General features: G+C 36.1%; 1 protein-coding gene across 9 annotated transcripts in view; it reads right to left on the bottom strand.

Annotated features, from left to right (window-relative positions):
* Positions 1-19,412, bottom strand: part of ESCO1 (establishment of sister chromatid cohesion N-acetyltransferase 1) — a 71,909-nt gene that overhangs the window by 47,294 nt on the left and 5,203 nt on the right. For 5 of the 9 annotated variants that reach the window (XR_006776900.2, XM_045781926.2, XM_045781930.2 and 2 more), the window contains exon 2: positions 6,216-6,312. The gene's annotated coding sequence lies outside the window, so the exon portion shown is untranslated. Of the gene's footprint in view, positions 1-2,850; positions 4,188-6,215; positions 6,313-7,500; positions 7,651-19,412 lie in introns of all 9 variants that reach the window. The other 4 variants (XM_045781929.2, XM_087869935.1, XM_087869934.1 and 1 more) reach the window with 2 other exon arrangements.

The following is a 19,412-nucleotide window of genomic DNA, read 5'->3' as shown; positions in this document are numbered from 1 at the left end:
CAATAATCAGCTGAAATACTTAATAGAAGAAAACACCACATACCAGTTTATAACACACACATACACAAATCAAACTTAGAAAGTAATGGGGTGTAGATTTGTGTCACTTAGTCGTAATAATTAGCAATTTAGTTTCAACAAATCAATAGACAAGAGAAAAGAGACTCCAAAAATAGGCCCAAGTGTGTAAGGGAAGTTAGTACATATAAAGGCAGTATTAATTACTTTCAAATTAATGAAAGAAAGATTATTCAACAATTTGTGCCAGGACAGGGGATGCCTAGGAGGCTCAGTTGTTAAGCAACTGCCTTCAGCTCAGGTCATGATCCCAGAGTCCTGGGATCGAGTCCCACTTCTCCCTCTCCCACTCCCCATGCTTGTGTGCCCTCTCTAGCTCTAGGTCAAATAAAATCTTAAAAAAAAAAAATTGTGTCAGGACAAGTAGGTAACCATCTGGGTAATTCTGGTTTAAGAGTGAGGTTATATCCAGGAAAAATTTAATCATTAAAAATTAATTAGAAGTTAAAATACAGCAAATTAAAATGTGGCAGAATTTTAATATTTATTTTCAGAGTGGGGAAAAACTTTCAAGCCTTGTCAGAAAATCCAGAAGCCAGGTTTGAGGAACAAAACTAGGAAAATACACTGGCAAGAAACAGCAAAAGCTAATTACCATGCGATATTAACAGGAAAGAAACCACAGATGGCTGGTCTGATAATAACAGAGTAATTTAAGTTACACCAAGACAAAATACAATTTTTCACCTATCAGACTGGCCAAAGGTCAGGAAGTTTAACAACACAGTCTTAGCAAAGGTTTGTGACAGGTACTCTTCCATTAGTGCAGATAATTCAATGTCTAGATAGGGCAATTCCGCAGTACCTATCAAAATTATAAATGTTAAATTTCAAACAGTTCCATTTCCAAGACTTTATATTACAGACACCCATTTACAAGTGCTCAAAGACACAAAGAAATATAAAATTGCAACACTATATCAAAAGACTGAATACCCCAGCAAACAGCCATCACTATAAACTACTTATATAATTGACCCAATTATATATACACCCAACAGAATACCACGCAATCACATCAACTCAATTCCAAGCAAAATTTCCAGTCTTTTTATACAGAAACTGACAACCTGATTTTAAAACTTACATGGAAATGCAAAAACTATGTACAACAGTCAAAGCCTTAAAAAAATTTTTTTTTTGCAATACTGACACTACTAAACTTCAAGACTTGTAAATCTACAGTAATGAAGGCACTGTAATACTAATAAAGGAAGCAGAGATCAATGGAATAGAGAATCCAAAAACAGACCCATACACTTATGATCAATTGATTTTCAGCAAAAGTGCCAACACAAATCCATGGGGAAAACAAAGTCTGAAAAAATGGTGCTAGAACTACTGGAAATCTAAAGAGAAGGAAAAAAAAAAAAAGAACATCAACCCTTCCCTCATACAACCCACAAAAACAATTTGATATTGACCAAAGAAATGAATATAAAACTATAACTCAAGAAGAAAACAAAGGCAAAAATCTTTAGTGTAGACAAAGATTTTTTTTTAAGCAAGACTCCTACTCATTCTACATATGACCATGTAAAAACCATGTTCAAAAATCTTCAGAGCAGGGGCGCCTGAGTGGCTCAGTAGGTTAAGTGCCCAATTCTTGATTTTGGCTCAGGTCATGATCTGAGTTGAGAGATCAAGCCCCACATCAGGCTCATGGTGAGCAGAGTCTGCTTGAGATTCTCTCCCTCTCCCCCTTCCCACTGTGCTCTCTTGTGCACGTGCTCTCTACTAAATATATCAATCTTACAAGAAAGAAAAAAAAAACTCAAAGCAGCTCTATGCGCAATAACCAAAATCTGAAAAAAAAAAAAAAAAAAAGGTCAAGTGAATGGATCAGTAAAATGTAGTATATCAATAACATAACAGAAAAATACTCAGCAATCGAAAGGAACAAACTATTGGAACAATCTGATGAATCTCACAACCATTATGGTGAGTGAAAAAAGGTGCACACAAAGAGTACATAATGTATGATTCCACTTGAAATTCTAGAAAAAGCAAACTATAGTTGACCCTTGAACAAAGCAGGGGTTGGAGCGCCGAACCCCAGTGCAATCAAGAATCTGCATACAACTTTCGACTCCCCAAAAATGTGACTACTAATATAGCCTACTATTGACCAGAAGCCTTAACATAAACAATTAACACATATTTTGTGATATATGCATTATATACTGTATTCTTAAAATAAAGCTAGAGAAAAGAAAATGTTAAGAAAATCATAAGGAAAAGAAAATAAATTTACAGTACTGTACTGTATTGATACTGTAAGTTTACATCGTTGTTTTACAAGATGCATCATCAGTCAGGACCTACGTCAATATTGCCCTAAATAATACAAAACACCTTAAATATTATACGCTATTACCAACACTAGACAGCAAAAATGAAAAGATGTGAAAAAGAAATTTGTATTTACTTACAGATATAACAATTCACGCACTGATAATGAAGGAGCAATATAACTGCTTTACAGTACCCTAGTGTAACTGATCAATTGCTTCACACTGGACTAGCCTATACACTAATGAATGAATCGTTATACAATTTTTATGTCATACAGTATTACAGTCATATTCATTAACACAACACTGCAAACACATTTTTTTCTAAACACCACTTACCTGTGATGATAGGCTGATATACAGTTTCTCCAATTACGAGAGAGAAGCATACTGTACAGTAATGTAATTCTTTGAAAGCAAAGTTGTAAAACAGTAAGAAAACTAACACATTATTAATTTTATATTAAATATCACTCACCTTACTCCTATGTAAGGATAGGCTATCCACTTCCATACAAGTCTTGTACATGATTTTCTACACGATGAATACTTAAGCAATGATGATGATGATGATGATGACAGAAAATGTCTCAGACAGTTCTTGCCATACAGTTATTAGATTGTCACATGAAGACACTCACACACAACAGATAAAACTGTATGGTATGATGACTATTTACTAGAAGTGATTAATTAGAAGTGATCATCATAAATGTCTTCATCCTTGTTGTTTTGACTCTTCACACTGAGCAGGCTGAGGAAGAGGAGGAGGAGGAGGAGGAAGAGGAGGGGCTGGTCTTGGCGTATCAGGGAGAGATGAGGTGAAGGTGAAAAGGGAGGCAGGAGAGGCAAGCCAACTTGGTGTACTTTACAAAAATACACTGTAATTTCTGTCTGACATTTTTGCTTTTTCATCTCTTTAAAAATGTTTCTATACAGTACCAATCCTTCTTCTACCACCTGCTTTAGTTTCTGTGCCCATATCCAAAAGGGTCCATATCCTTTAAGAAGTCAAACACAGTCTTGAATAATTGGAATCCTTCTGCCACACTGCCTAATGTCAATCTGTTTTCTGGCACTGCTTCATCCACATCTTCTTCATCGTCTGGCACTGGTTCAGATGTGTTTATCCTCATCAAGTCATCTTCTGTTAATTCCTTTTGTGTGATATCTATTAGCTCTTGAATTTCTCCAAGATCCGTATCTTAAAACCCTTCACACCCACCTTTTTTTGCCATATCCACAATCTTTTTCACGATTTCCTTGACTGGCTCTGTTGTAAATTCTGTGAAGTCATACCCAACTTCTAGACATTTTTCTCCTGCAGGAATTTACTGTTTTGAACTTGATGGTTTTCCTAGCTTGTTCTATAAACAATGATAGCATCCTCAATGATGCAATCTTTCCAGACTTTCATGATATTCTTTCATGGTTCTTTTCCATAGTGTTGAAAATCCTTTTCTAGAGAGTACCATGTATGATGAGCCTTAAAGGTCCTAGGACCTCCTGATTTAGAGGCTAAATTAGACATGTTGTGTTTAGAGGCAAGTAGACCACTTTGATGCCTTTGGTGTTGAAATCATCAGGTTCTGGGTGCCCAGGAACATTGTCTAAGATCAAAAGAACTTTAAAAGGCAGTGCCTTACACGCAAGGGACTTCCTGACTTAAGGGACAAAGTACTGATGGAACCAATCCCGAAAAAGGATTCTGGTTGTCCAGATCTTTTTGTCGTACAAACAAAGTCTGGGGTGCCTGCTGGCTCAGTCAGTAGAGCATGAGACTCTTGATCTCAGGGTCATCAGTTCGAGCCCCACCTTGGATGTAGAGATTTATAAAAAAAAAAAAACAAAAAACAAAACATCGCGCAGCTGGTATTTATCTTTTCCCTTCAAGGTTTGGAGATTAGCAGCTTTCTACATAAGGACAGTCCTGGTCATAAACCCAACTGCACTTGCACAAAACAGTAGAATTAACCTATCCCTTCCCGCCTTAAATCCTAAGGCTCATTTCTCTTCCTTATTAATAAATGTCCTTTGTGGTATTTTTCCCCCCAAAATAGGGCACTTTTTGTATGCATTTAAAAAATCTGTTCAGGCAGATATTCTTTCTCCTCAATGATTTTCTTAATGGCATCTGGGAACTCGTCTGCTGCCTCTTGGTCAGCAGAAGCTGCTTCTCCTGTTTTCCTCACATTTTAAAAATCAAACCTTTTCCTGAACTTATCAAACCATCCTTTGCTGGCACTAAATTCTCCAGCTTTAGAACCCTTCACCTTCCTTTTGCTTTAAGTTGTCCTATAATGACTTCATCATTCCACAAATCATATTAGAGTCTATAGGTATGCCTTTCTTACAGCAATCCTGCACCCACATAAAAGCTGCATTTTCAATAGAAGATAAAAAGGTATTTTCAAAAAGTACAAGGTTTTGATGCATTCTAGCATAACTGCAGCAACACCTTCATGAATCTCCTTTTCTTTTCCTACGATGGTCCTTACACTGGATTCATTCATCTTGAACTGCTGTGCAACTGTAGCTGAGGGCCTCAATCTATGGTACTTATCAAGCAATTCAACTTCTTGTAATGTCATGACTTTTCCCTGCTTCTTGGGAGCACATTCAGCATCACTAGTGGCACTTCAAATGGGTCCCATGGTGTTATTCAAGGTTTACAGTATTTCATTAAACATGATGAAAAATATGCAAAAACTGCAGAGATCACTTTTTACTATGATAAGCAATTTATTGCAAAGACAAACTGCTCACACAGAGATGATTAGCATCACACGGTGTTCTAAGCGGACTCAAACACCTGAGCTCACCACAACAGCAACATGAGATGGCTACAAAATTATTACAGCAGTACAGTATATACTATAGTTAATTTTATACAGTTATGATTAAATATTACATCTTTATGTTTGTTTACAGTTTTTTACTGTAAATAATGCAATGTAGGGTAAGTGTTTGCAAACATTTAATAAATTTTAACTTCTTATAACAGATCTGTGAATATTTTACGGTAGTAAGTAATAAACTACATATATTTTATGCATTCATGAAACACCTAACTTTTTAATTTTTTTTGGTATTTCTAAGCTACACGGTTTGTCTGCAAGATTTTTTCAAATTGTCACAAACCTCAAAAAAATTTTTCCAATACCTTTATTGAAAAAAATCCACATAAGTGGACCCACACAATTCAAACCCATGTTGTTCAAGGGTCAACTGTAATCTACAGTAAAAGATAGCAGATGAGTCATTCCCTAAGGTCAGGAGAAGAGGGAGAGACAGACTTTTGGAAGTGATGGAGATGTTGTGTCTTGACTGTAATGGTGGTTTCAAGAGTGTGTATGTCTGTCAAAATCCACCAAATTGTAGAGAGTGAAATTTACTGTACATAAATTATACTTTAATAAAGCTGTCAAAAAAAATAGTGCTGTAAGTAACTGAAATGGACCTACACCTGCAACCAAGAAACACTGTTAAGCCAAAAAACAGCAAGGTACAGAAGAGGGTAAAAATAGCAATTTTTTAGAAAAAGAGTGGGAGAAAGGAAATGCATAGAAACATACGCTTGCTTATGCACACAACAGGTATGGAAAGATACATAATAAATATAATAGTGAAGATTTCTGGGAAAGAGAACTACAAAACCAAGTGTCAGGCGTGTGAAAAAACTTACTCTTCACTATATACCCACTCAAATGTTTTATTATGTAGACATAAACCTAATCAAAATTAAAATATAAGTTATATTTCTCTGAAAATATAAAGTTATATTTGGCACACTGACTAATTCATCTTGGAAGGCACTAAATTATAAAAGCATAAGCCACTTACCTTACTGAGACAGAAATCACATATCACTGTTTCTTTAAGTTGACTGATGTTTCCAATGAATGATGCTTCTAACAACTTCTTGTGTTTGGGAATTAATCTTAAAAAAAAAAAATCTTATAACTAAAGTAAAACAATCTATTAAAACACATAAGAATATAAAAATACTATTGTCTACTAGCTCATATATTAAAACAACTTAAGACTAAGCTAGACTAAGTTAAACAACTGTCTAAATAACAATGTAAAGCATCACGTATCTCATTTTTACACCATATAATAGATTAGGTTTTTCTTCAAATATAATCACCACCTCCAAACCTCCACTCCACAGAAGGGAGTATATTTCCCTTCCCAACTGATGCTAAGCTTGGCCATAAGCCTTCCTTTGGCCTCATGGTGGGCAGAGTATACTTCCCTGCCCCCATAACCTTAGCCATCTAACTTGCTCTAGCCAATGGTATATTAGCAGAAATGATGCAGAGGTTTGAAATGTCTTTGAGCAGCTGGGCTTGCCCTCTTGTACCTCTGCCATCACCATGAGAAAAGCTTCACCAGGCAGATGAAGGCAGCAGCCCTTCAGCCTAGACCCCAGAATAAACATAAAGAGAACTGAGCCAAACCCCAAATGAGGTGCCAAGCCCAACCCACAGTGAGAAAGAAATAAAGCCCACCCACACCCACAACTGCTCAACCAAGCCTAACCTAAGTCACCTAACCCACAGCTGCTCTGCAGATGTATGATCGATAATTAACTGCTGTTTTAAGCCACTGAGTTCTAGGACAATTTCTTATACAGCAATAGCTAATACATATTGCAATTAATTTTTATTTTCTGAGAAGCTCTAAACTTACCAAAGATTAAGCCCCAGAAATATAACAAAAAAAAAAAAAAAGAAAGAAAAGAAAAAAAAAAAAACCTCATTCATATTCCTTTAGTACTTTAGCACTAGTGATTATAATTTTTTAAAATGATGAATATTCTTCTATCTACTCCTTCCAATTTCTAAGTATTTTAATACATTTGGTAGTTGGAACCTACCTTATAAAAGAGATAAACTGATATACAACTCAACAGTATTTGTCAATCACCTGTTCAAGGTGTGCTAAGGACCACTTCAATTCTAGTCTGCCCCTCACGCTAAACCATCACTAATCTAGCATTACACAAAAGCAGAAGCTTAACTGACTGAGCCATCCAGGCACCCCATGATTATAAAAAAAATTTTACAAAGGAAGGAAAAAAAATATTTAGATTGTACATCACCCAATATACTTTAATAGGCACCTGGGAAGCTCAGTCAGTTGAGGGTCCAACTCTTATTTCGGCTCACGTCATGATCTCAGGGTTGTGGGATCAAGCTCCGAGTTGGGCTCCACACTCAGCAGGGAAGTCTGCTTTAGATTCTTTCTCCCTCTCCTTCTGCCCTTCCCACCTCTGAAATAAATTTTTAAAACATCAAAAAAAATTTTATGATTGAGATATAATTCCTTACCATAAAATTCACCTCTTTATAGTATACAATTTAGTGGGTTTTAGTATATTCAGAGTTGTGTAACAACTGCCAGTATCTAATTCCAGAATATTTTCATGACCTCAAAAAAAATCCCCCCAAAACAAAAAAACATGCTCATTAAAAGTCATTCCCTATTCCCCTCCCCCTCCAGCCCCTGGCAACTACGAATCTACCTTCTGTTTCTATGGATTTGACTATTCTGGATGTTGCACATAAATGGAATCATACAACATATGCCCTCTTGTGACTAGCTTCTTTCACTTAACATAATGTTTTCAAGACTCAAATAACATGGCATGTATCATTAATGCCCTGTGATTTTTATGGCTGAATAGTATTCCACTGTACGAACATGTCACATTTGTTCTAACTATTCATCAGTTCATGGATGTTTGAAATTGTTCCTACTTTGTGGCTATCACAAATAATGCTACGAACAACCCTAATGAGTTCTGTGTGAACACAGGTTTCCAGTCTCTTGGTTATATACAAAATAGTATGACTGCTGGACCATATGATATTTAACTTTGGAGGGACTGTTTTCCAAACCAGCTGTATCATTTTACATTTCCACCAGCCATGTATGAGGGTTCCAACTTCTCCACATCCCTGTCAGCATTTTTTACTATCTTTTAAATTTTTGTCATCCTTTTGGGTGTAAAGTGGTATCTCATTATACTTCTGATTCGTATTTTCCTAATAGCTAATTAGGTGAGCATCTTTTTTCATAAGCTTATTGGCCATTTGTATTTCTTCTCTGCAGAAATATACACTCATATCCTTTCCTCCTTTTTTAAAATGGGTCGTTTTTCTTTTTATTATTGAGTCGTAATAGTTCTTATCTGGATATTAGGCTCTCAGCAAATGCATCACTTACAGATATTTTCTTCAATTCTGTCACTTTTCATTTCAGAACACAGAGCAGGCAATACATTATACCTATGCAACACAAAGTGTAAGATGCACTTGGAAGAAGTGGAATTTTCACAGGAGGAAAAAAAATGTGATTGTCCTCCACTTACAGCCACTGTCTTGGATTTGTACCTAGTATTCAATGGATCATGATCATTTCTGCTACAGGCCTCAAAACACAGAAAGTTAAATTAACAGGGGCAGTAGCATCCATCTATTTATGAACAGATTAAAATGTTCCCTAATCAAAAGGTTAAGGACAAACAGAAATTAGCAAATTTAAGGGTCCTAGAATAAAATCAAAGTTAGAACTTGATTTATCTTGACCCTAATAATAAAATCCCTCAATCTCATAAAAAGCTTTTAACAAGAAAACGTGTAGCTTACATTACAATAGTAAAATACTGCTTTCTCCTAAGTTCAGAAAGAAGGCAAAGATGTCCTCTCTTACCACTTTTATTCAATATTGTACTTGAGGTCGTCCTAGCTAATGCAATAAAGCAAGAAAGAGAAACGAAAAGCCCAAAGACTGAAAAACAAGAAGGAAAAATCTGTTGACATGATTATTCAAGTGGAAAACACTAAGGATCTATTTAAAAACCTATTAGAGTAAATACATGAATTTAGCAAGGTCACAGAACAAAAGCCAATAAATAATATCATTACATTTCTATATTCTAGCAAAACAAAATTGGAAAAACTTTTAAAAACACAAATTATAAGAACATCAGAAACAGTAAATACTTAAATAAGGTTAAAAGACGAAAAAATATTTCTACACTGAAAACCATGAAACATTACAAAGAGAAATTAAATAAGTCCTAAATGGAGAAATATACCACATTTAGAAAACTCAGTATTCTCAAACTATCCAACCTCCTCAAACTGACCTACAAATTTAATATTTCCAAATATACATCCCAATAGAGTTTTTGGAAGAAATCAATATGATGATACTAAAATTTATGTGGAAATAGAAAGGATCTTAGATAACAAAACCAATCTTCAAAGAAAATGACAAAGATGGAAGCTATAGTAATTAAAGAGCATTATATTTGAAAAAAGGCAAATCAATGGAACAAAAAGTATACAGCCACATTAGACAGCAAAAGAATTGACCATACACCTCACAAAAGATAATTTACAAATGGCCAATAAAGATCTAAAATAGTGTTCAACATGAGCCATCAGGAAAATACCTATCAAAACTACAATGAGACACTACTACAAGCCCACTAAAATGGCTAAAATTAAAAAGACTGACAAAATCCAGTATTTGTGAGGCTGCGGAACAGTGTAGAACTCCAAGAATGCCGCTGGTAGGATGAAATGGAATAAACACTTTGGAAGTTTGGTACTTTCTTATAAAGTTAAATTTTACCTACCCTCTGACTCAAATTCCAGTCCTAATTATTTACCCCCAAAATAAAAACATGTGACCACAAAAAGATCTATACAAAAATGTTTCTATTAGGGGCGCCTGGGTGGCACAGCGGTTGAGCATCTGCCTTCGGCTCAGGGCGTGATCCCGGCATTGTGGGATCGAGCCCCCACATCAGGCTCCTCTGCTGTGAGCCTGCTTCTTCCTCTCCCACTCCCCCTGCGTGTGTTCCCTCTCTCGCTGGCTGTCTCTATCTCTGTCAAATAAATAAATGAAATCTTTAAAAAAAAAATGTTTCTATTAATTTTACACATAATAGCCAAGATATTGATGTGACTCTCTGCATCAATTATTAGGTATATAAAAATAAACTGTGGCATTTGCATGCAATGGAACACTCATGGGGGGGGGGACACATAAGCATGTTGTTTATGCAACAACATGGAACAAATTAAAAACCATTATGTTAAGAGAAGAAGTCAAACACAGAATAGTACACACTGCATAATCCCACTTACATGAAGTTCCAGAACAGGCAAACTCACCGATAATGACAGAAAACACAACAGTAATTACCCAAAGTGGAGTCAGGAACATACTTGAACAGGTTCCAAGGTACCTTATAAGGATGATGGAAATGTCCTTTATCTTGATTTGGAGTGGTAGCTTCACAAGTCTTTATATGCCCAAACTTATCAAATTTTACAATCTTAATCTGTGCATGATATTAAATGTAAAATATACTTCAAAAAAGCCATTTTGTAAAAATATATATATATTTTTAATGCTTACAGGGATGGAGATCTTTTTCTTAGAAATTATGAATATTAAATACGATATGGCCTTGATTGGCTTTTAAATATAAATTACTAATAAATAATAAGCTTTTCTCTTCACAAAACAACAAAAGCAATACCTAACAAGTGCAAGTATTTTCACATTAAGTACAGCACATAAAAATAATTTACTTTTTTTTTTTTAAGTCTTACTTTTTTTTTTCTTTAAACTAAGCTCTACTGCCAATGTGGTGAACTCACAACCCTGAGATCAGGATTGTATGCTCTACTGACTGAGCCAGCCAGGCGCCCCCCCCAATAAAAAAATAATTTAAAACAAAACACAACAGAACAAATCACACCAGGTATGTAATATTATGTATTCAGGGAAAAAAGTCGTTTCCTCCACTGAGGAAGAGTGTCTTCTTTTTTAGGCTCCCAACAAGCACTTTATACAATACACAAATGTTTATTATACCTCTAAATACAGGATTAGTTACATAGCAAGTATGTTTATGTAACATATGTCCTCCTCTTTAAGTTTCAAATCATTTTTGGACCCCAGTTATCAAATAGTAACTACTTGTCAATTTACACATGATGGATTTGACCACAAAAAAAGCCATGATATCTTAGAGTTGGCGAGCCCATTATCTACTGGCATCTGAAAACTGCAAAATGCCTCAAGAACAGTTGCCTCAAAACCTATAAGGAAAATTCAACACTAAACCTACTCATAGACAATAATTTTCTAAATATTTTAGTCTTGGAAAATTACCTAAAAAATATAAAACCATTAGAAAGAAGGGGTATGGGAACAAGGAGAAGGGAGGACGAGAAGTTGCTGTCGCTATTCACTCCCCACCAAGCTCACATACCTTAGTCAACATCTGCCCACTAGGACAGTAGTCTCTGAAGCTATTCTGAAGAGCACAGTTTGAGAAAGAGTAATCTAGACTGGACTGTCCAATATGACTATCAATTAGCCATGTGTAGCTATTAAGCACTTGAAATGTGGTTTAGTCCAAACTGAGATTGTTTTTTTATTTTTTTACAACCCTTAAAAATATGTTAAACCATTTTGGGGATGGGGGAGTGGAGCCAAAGTTGGCCTAAGTGACAAAGTAAATTTACCAACTCCTGCTCTTGAGCACATGGAAGCTGAACTAAATAGTCTGTCAAATTGATTAAGTGAAACTTAGACTCAATAATGGCCTAGTCAACGAGGCAGAAATGCCCACATTCCCAGGTATACTGAAGAAATCCAAATGGCTAAGGAGGCAGGATTGTAAGACTGAATCTACTCCGATCACTTGGCTCGGCTACACCCTAATTCATACTCCTGGGCAAATCTGCAAACACCATCATGGTTCTGAAAACTGGATGCCAAGACTGAGCACTGTTCACTTGGGGGTCCTCATACCAATACACCAAAAGGCAAAGGCAGCAGTCATGTCTAACTGATACGTGGAGAACAAGGAGGACTACTTCTGGAACCCAAGAGAATCACTGGGGCACCTCTTAGAACTCTCTTATCTAATACCTTGGTCAAAGAACAACAAAGTTAGGACTGCAAAGATCTCAGATCCCACAGAATGAATATCCCCAACTAAAGTGAGAACAACTCATCCAGTCCAGTGTTGGCATACACCAAATGAAATAGGTAAGTAACAAAGGTGACCACTATTATTTTTTTATTTGTATTTTTAAAATTTTTCTTATTATAGTTAACATACAATGTTATATTAACTTCAGATGTACAACACCGTGACTCAATTGGTAACTATTATTAATTCAGGCTTCCTGACCACTTGCAGAAGAGAGGCTCACAGATAGCAGCTGTTTTATGTTGTTTCTTTCCCCCCTCCTCCTTTACCATATATGAAAGGCAAAGGTGGTAGCTAATATTTTAAGTCGCAGGTGAAAAGTATGACTGAATTGACATTACCCCCCAAAACCAGTAAGATTTTAATGACAGAGAAAAACATACAACAAATAGCACAAAATAAAAACAGAAATTTAACCCCAAATATATCAGAAATCACATACATGTCCATGGATCAAATGCTCCAGATAAACCAAGATTATGAGATGTACTTAGAGCATAAAAATGAAGAAAGGCATAAAGGACAAATAGAGAATACAAATATTAAACCGAAGTAAAGTCTGTATATCTACATTAATACCAAAGCAACTTTAAGACAAAAGGCAATATTAAAGAACATAATGATAAAGGGTTCAATTTAACAGGAAGCCATTAACAATTTCAAACTGCACACATCTAAGAACATAAACTAGAAATACATAAACTAGAAATATGTAATTCTCAGGGCGCATGGGTGGCTCAGTTGGTTAAGCATCTGCCTTCGGCTTAGGTCATGATCCCAGGGTCCTGGGATAGAGACCCCCCCCCATCAAGCCCCCTGCTCAGCAGGAGGTCTGCTTCTCCCTCTCCCTCTCCCCCCTCCCCCCACCTCCCGACTTGTTCTCTCTCTCTCTCACTCACTTTCTTTCTCAAATAAATAAAATATTTTAAGATAATTAAATAAATGTACAATTCTCAAATTAACATATGTAGTCCCGTAATTGACAAATACAACGAAAAATGGAGAAATCCAAAATCATAACTGAGACACTTGGACACACTCTTCTCAGCAACTGATAAAACAAGCAGACAAAAAAACAAAACAACCCCCACTAATTATACAGAATATCTAAACAAGACAATTTTAAAGTTGACTTAATGGATACGCATACAGTATTTTCCCAAAAACGGCAAAACACATTCTTTTCAACACATAGTGAACACTTACAAAAATGACCCCAAATATAGGACCTAAAGCAAATCTCCACAAACATCTAAAAAATGATACCATACAGGTTTTCTGATCACAATGCAATCTGCTAGACATGAATAATCCCAAAACTCTAAATAGAAAATACCCACATTTGGAAATTAAGAAAATCTATTCTACATGGCATAAGAAATATACTGTAAAAAAAAACCATTAGATAGGTGAACTTACCATACCAGACATCAACAATTAATAAAATCAATAAAGCCATAGTATTGTGTTATACTGATTCAAAGACAGACAAATAGAACAATGGAACAGACCAATGACACAAAGCAGAATGCCTGGTCAACTGGTTTATGATAAATAGCACAAAGCTGGGAAAATAGATTTTTAAAAGAAACAGTGCAGGAACAAATAGAGGGGAAAAAAGTAAAAATGGATCCCTACTTCATACCATATACTAAAGTCAATGCCAAATAGCTTGATTATAGACACAAAATGTGAAAGATGAAACAGAACTTACAAAGGATTAGTATGCAAAGATTATATTTTTTAAAATCCTACAAATCAATGAAATGGCCAACTGAAGAAAAAAAAAAAAGACAAGACAAAAAAAAAAATAGAACAAGGAGGAGGAGAAAGAAATCCAATAGGGCAATGGACAACCACCACAATGGCTAAAATTTTAAAGTTAGAGAAGACAAAGTGTTGGTAAGAATGTGGGCTAAAGTGCTGCTGGTGGCAGTATCAACTGCACAAACACTTTGGAGAACGGGCCAAAAGAGCAACGAATCTGTAATGAAACAGATGGCTGACAAATCCCAAAACGAACCTTGAGGCTAGTGGGGATGTACAAAGAAAAGCGACTGGACTTCATTTTGAGAATGAAAAATATTACTGCCAGGCATATGACATTTGGGAGACAAATTGCCCTAGCATCTTAAAAAATTAGGCAAAAGAAAAGCAAGGTAGGGACACCTGGGTGGCTCAGTCGGTCGAACGTCTGCCTTTGGTTCAGGTCATGATCCCAGGGTCCTGGAATCAAGCCAGGCGTCAGCCCCTCATCTGTCTCCCTGCTCAGTGGGGAGTCTGTCCCTGCTTCTCCCTCTGCCTCTGTCCTTCCCCCTACTGGTGCTCACTCTCTCTCAAATAAATAAATAAAATCTCAAAAAAAGAAAAGAAAGGCAATTATTAACTCTAGGCAATAAAAAGGGGAGGGGAACACAGTTACAGAAGAATACTTAGCTCAGCAGTAAACAATATTTACATAATTATAGCACCACTCACTAGTGGCTTAACCAATAACTGAAACAGAACTCTCTTAAGTGGATATAGGGAAGAAAGTAAGAGAGCTAAATTTTTAGCCGTTACTGCGTATTACTAAATACAGCAGCTATTGCATACTACTAAAAATATGGAGCTAGATACTAAGAGTAACAGCTAGAAGAATAAAAGTGTAGCTTCTGGGGCGCCTGGGTGGCTCAGTCGTTAAGTGTCTGCCTTCAGCTCAGGGCGTGATCCCGGCGTTCTGGGATCGAACCCCGCATCAGGCTCCTCCGCTGGGAGCCTGCTTCTTCCTCTCCCACTCCCCCTGCTTGTGTTCCCTCTCTCTCTGGCTGTCTCTCTCTCTGTCAAATAAATAAACAAAATCTAAAAAAAAAAAAAAAAAAAAGTGATAGCTTCTGGAGAAAGGTACTAGGAGATGGGGAAAGGTTAGGGGTGGAATGATATTTGTCACTATAAGGCTTTTAGTGCAGTTTGGCTTTAAAAACACACAAGATTTACTTTGAAAATTTTGAGAAAATTCTCCAATTTACTGCATTTCTACCAATGTATCCTGGCATTCAATAGGTCTGCTTTATTGACATATAAAGGTTTTTTTTTTAATTTAGAGTGTACAATCTATTTTAAAATCTCACCAAAATTAAAGTTCTGAAAATTATTTATCCCAACTGACTCAATAAGTCAAAGAGATCAGAACAGATTTTTTTAAGTCTAGAAATGCAAGAGAATATAATTTAAGTACAAAAAAATTAAATAGGAATACTACCCAGAGAGAGATTTTTACTGGGCTACTAAACATCTGAAACTTTAACATCTGAACTCCTAATCTTGCCTCCTAAACCTAAAGCTTCCAAAGGATTTTCCTCATCTCAGTAAATGGCAAGTTCAACCTTAAGTGTCTAAAAATAAAACTTTGGAATCATCCCCAATTCTTTCCTTAAACTTATATAATCAATTCATCATCAGTAAATCCTGTCTATCTTCAAAACACATCCAAAATCTGACCACCTAGAATCTCTACCATTACCACCCAGGTCCAAGTCACCATTTTACCCCTCACCTGGATTTTTGTCAACAGCTTCTGAATTCCTAACTCTGCCTTTAGCCTTGTTCCTCCCTCCCTACTTCCTCCTGGCTTCAGCATCTCCACACAACAGCTACAGTGATCTTTTAAAATTTAAATCAGGCTCTGTTATTTCTCTGCTCAAAACCCTTCAGTGACTTCTCATCTCAATCAGAGTTAAAAGCAAAGGCTCAATGTTAACTACTACTTCCTAGTTTTGTCCCTACTCACTCTGCTCTAGTTAGTTGGCTCCCTTGCTATTATTTCTTGGATGCATTAAGCATATTCCCACCTGAGGCTAAAAAGTGTCCCAGACAAAGGGAACAGCTCTGCCTTCAAAGAACTGATACATTTTTTTGTTCCAGAATGCAGTAAAAGACAAGTTACCCACAATAATACAAAAATTTGTTTTGCTACCAAAAGTAGTATACACACACATGCACCACACACACTTCATATACAAAAAGAATATGAAAAGCTTAAATTAAAGCAAACTGGCATTTTTAACAGAACATGAGCATAGCCAAATGGTCTACCACTACCAAGTAAAACTGATAAAATACAGATGATTGACTGAATTTTAAGAATTCTATTAATAGAGGGCATCAACCAAATAAAAATAACTATCACATCAATGTAACCCCTCACCAGAAAAACACTTCATAAAATAAAACAACCTTAGGACTATTTTACCCAATGTGTTCTTGGTATCTCAAACATCACTGGAAGCTTCTAGCCATCTCAAAGTGCAGTTAACTCCACCAAAAGATTTACCGTAGAATCCAACTCAGTACACCTTTCAATTCCACCCTCAATTCTAAAAATCAAATATTCTTCAGACAATAACAAATGGCCACTGAGAGGAAAAATCACCCCTATTTGAGCATTTGGCTTACCTTGTTTTAATTCCTCTAGCAGTAGTGTCTGCTATGTAAGCCAAAGGCTGGAGCTGCACTATTCTCATCAACCTTCTGAGTCCTGCACTATGTTCAAGTTTCTGTAAGGCTTAGTGTTTGGTGATTCCTGTTCTGTTCTTCCACAAAATTTGGCTCTATAAATGGAGTCTTCTCTTTCTTATTTCTCTGTGTATTCTGCCAATTCATTCACCCACGATTTAAGGTAATCCAAGTATTTCTCACATTATAAAACACCCAAAAATACTTACAGATTAAAAAACATTTTAAGTAACAAAGTTTAAACTAATAACCGCTAACCAAAAAGATAAAAAATGTCACAACTGAAGCAACAATAGACCATTAACAGAGAATGCAACAGAAAACACACAAAATAATAACACAAGGTACTCCCCCTAACAAATTTTTCCAAACATTTAAAGCTTTAGCTATTACACAAATGGCTCCAGAACATGTGGGTAACATGCTCATCAACTCATTTTAAGTGGCATATATGGTTGGGGATCAAAACTTTAGTAACAACAAAACTAAAAAAAAAAAAGACTATACGCCCCAATCAATAATTTTAGCAACAAGACAGCCACTATCAACAAGTAACATTTATCCTAAAAAGCGGAAATACCACTGTAAAAATTATTTTCAGAATTAGTCATCTTTTTTTTTTTTTTAAGATTTTATTTATTCATTTGAGAGGGAGAGACAGCCAGCGAGAGAGGGAACACAAGCAGGGGGAGTGGGAGAGGAAGAAGCAGGCTCCCAGAGGAGGAGCCTGATGCGGGGCTCCATCCCAAAACGCTGGGATCACGCCCTGAGCTGAAGGCAGACGCTTAACGACTGAGCCACCGAGGCGCCCCTTAGAATTAGTCATCTTGATAGAAAAACAAATCGTAAAACTGCTGTAATTTCCTCAATAGACTGGTAACAGTGATTCAGTAAAATTCAACATTAGTTCAAACTCTAAAAAAGCTAGACATGGTGGCACCTGGCTGGCTCAGTCGGTAGAGCATAGGACTCTTGATCTTGGAGTCATAAGTCTGAGTCCCATGTTGGGGTTAGAGTATACTTTAAAAAAGGAGGGGATGCCTTGGCTGGCTCAATCGGTAGAGAATACAACTCTTGATCTTGGGATCGTGAGTTCAAGCCCTACACTGGGCGCAGAACTTACCAAAAAAAAAAAAAAAAAAGGCCAGGCACGGACAACTTTAATTTTTAAAATTCTCTTCCTCTACCAACCTCTTATAAATTAACATTCCCCAAGGTATTATCCTCTCATCATAAAAGACACTCAATAGATAATTTCTTCTATACACATACTTCCAATTACTACCTGTAAGCTCTTAAGATACAAATTCATATCCCCAAGAAAATCTCCACCCCTAGTGCTACTCAGATACCCAACAGACTACTGGACATCTCTATCCTGATTTCTTAAAAGCACCTTGAACACAACTGTCATTCTACTATGTTCATCCTCCACAATTTATTACACCACCATCCACCCACATCAGGAAAACAAAGCCAAAAAAAAAAAAGACAATCTATATAATGACAGCAATGATGAAAAAGCAGCATTTACATTACAAAAATACCCAAAACAGCCCAAATGCCAAAAAAAGGAAAAATAAAATGCCAACACAGAATTCTGATAATCTGGGTCCTTAGTCGGTTAAGCACCTGCCTACAGCTCAGGTCGTGATCTTGGGTCCTGGGATCAAGCCCCAAGTCAGACTCCCCACTCAGCAGGAGGTTTGCTTCTCTCTCTCCCTCTGCTCCTCTCCCTCACCCTGCTCATGCTCTCTCTCTCTCCTTCAAATAAACAAAATCTTTAAAAAACAAAAAAAAAGAATTTTGATAATCATTAGAAATAAAAGGTATACAAACTGCATAAATATAATTTTTCAAAAAAGAGATAGATGAATGTGTCATATGCAACTGTGCTAACACAGAGAAAACACACTAAAAACATATTAAAACATAAACAGTGGGAAAGATAGAGATGAAAAAGCACACAAAGAATGAAGGAATACTTTTACATTTTACTTGTATGTTTACACAATGTTTGCATCTTTCACATCAAAAATGAACATACCTATCCACTATGAAATAAAAAATATACTGTTTATATCTATGTAAAATATCTTATAAAGCTCGAAAGTGAATCTGAATACATCTACACCATAACTTGTACATAAATATTCATAGCAGCGTTATTTGTAATAGTCAAAAAGTGAACACAATCTAAATGTCCATCAACTGATAAATGGATAAACAAAACGTGGTATATGCATGTAATTGATTGTTATTTAGCCACAGACAAGAATGAAGTATTCATACAAGCTACATGGATTAACCTTAAAAACATTATGCTAAGTAAAAGAAGCTAGTCGCGAAAGGCCACATGTTGTATGATTCAATTTATATGAAATTTCCAGAACAGACAAATCTATAGTAACAGATAGATTGGTGGTAGCAAGAGGCTAGGAAGAAAATGAAATGAGGAGTGACATACTAGTATAGGCATGGGGCTTCTTCTTGGGGTGATAAAAATATTCTAA

Source organism: Ursus americanus, chromosome 19 (assembly GCF_024610735.1).
Source record: "Ursus americanus isolate L20-20 chromosome 19, mUrsAme1.1.p, whole genome shotgun sequence".
Lineage (NCBI taxonomy): Eukaryota > Metazoa > Chordata > Mammalia > Carnivora > Ursidae > Ursus > Ursus americanus.
The sequence above is the reverse complement of the archived record's forward strand: the minus strand, read 5'-3'. Positions and strand labels throughout refer to the sequence as shown.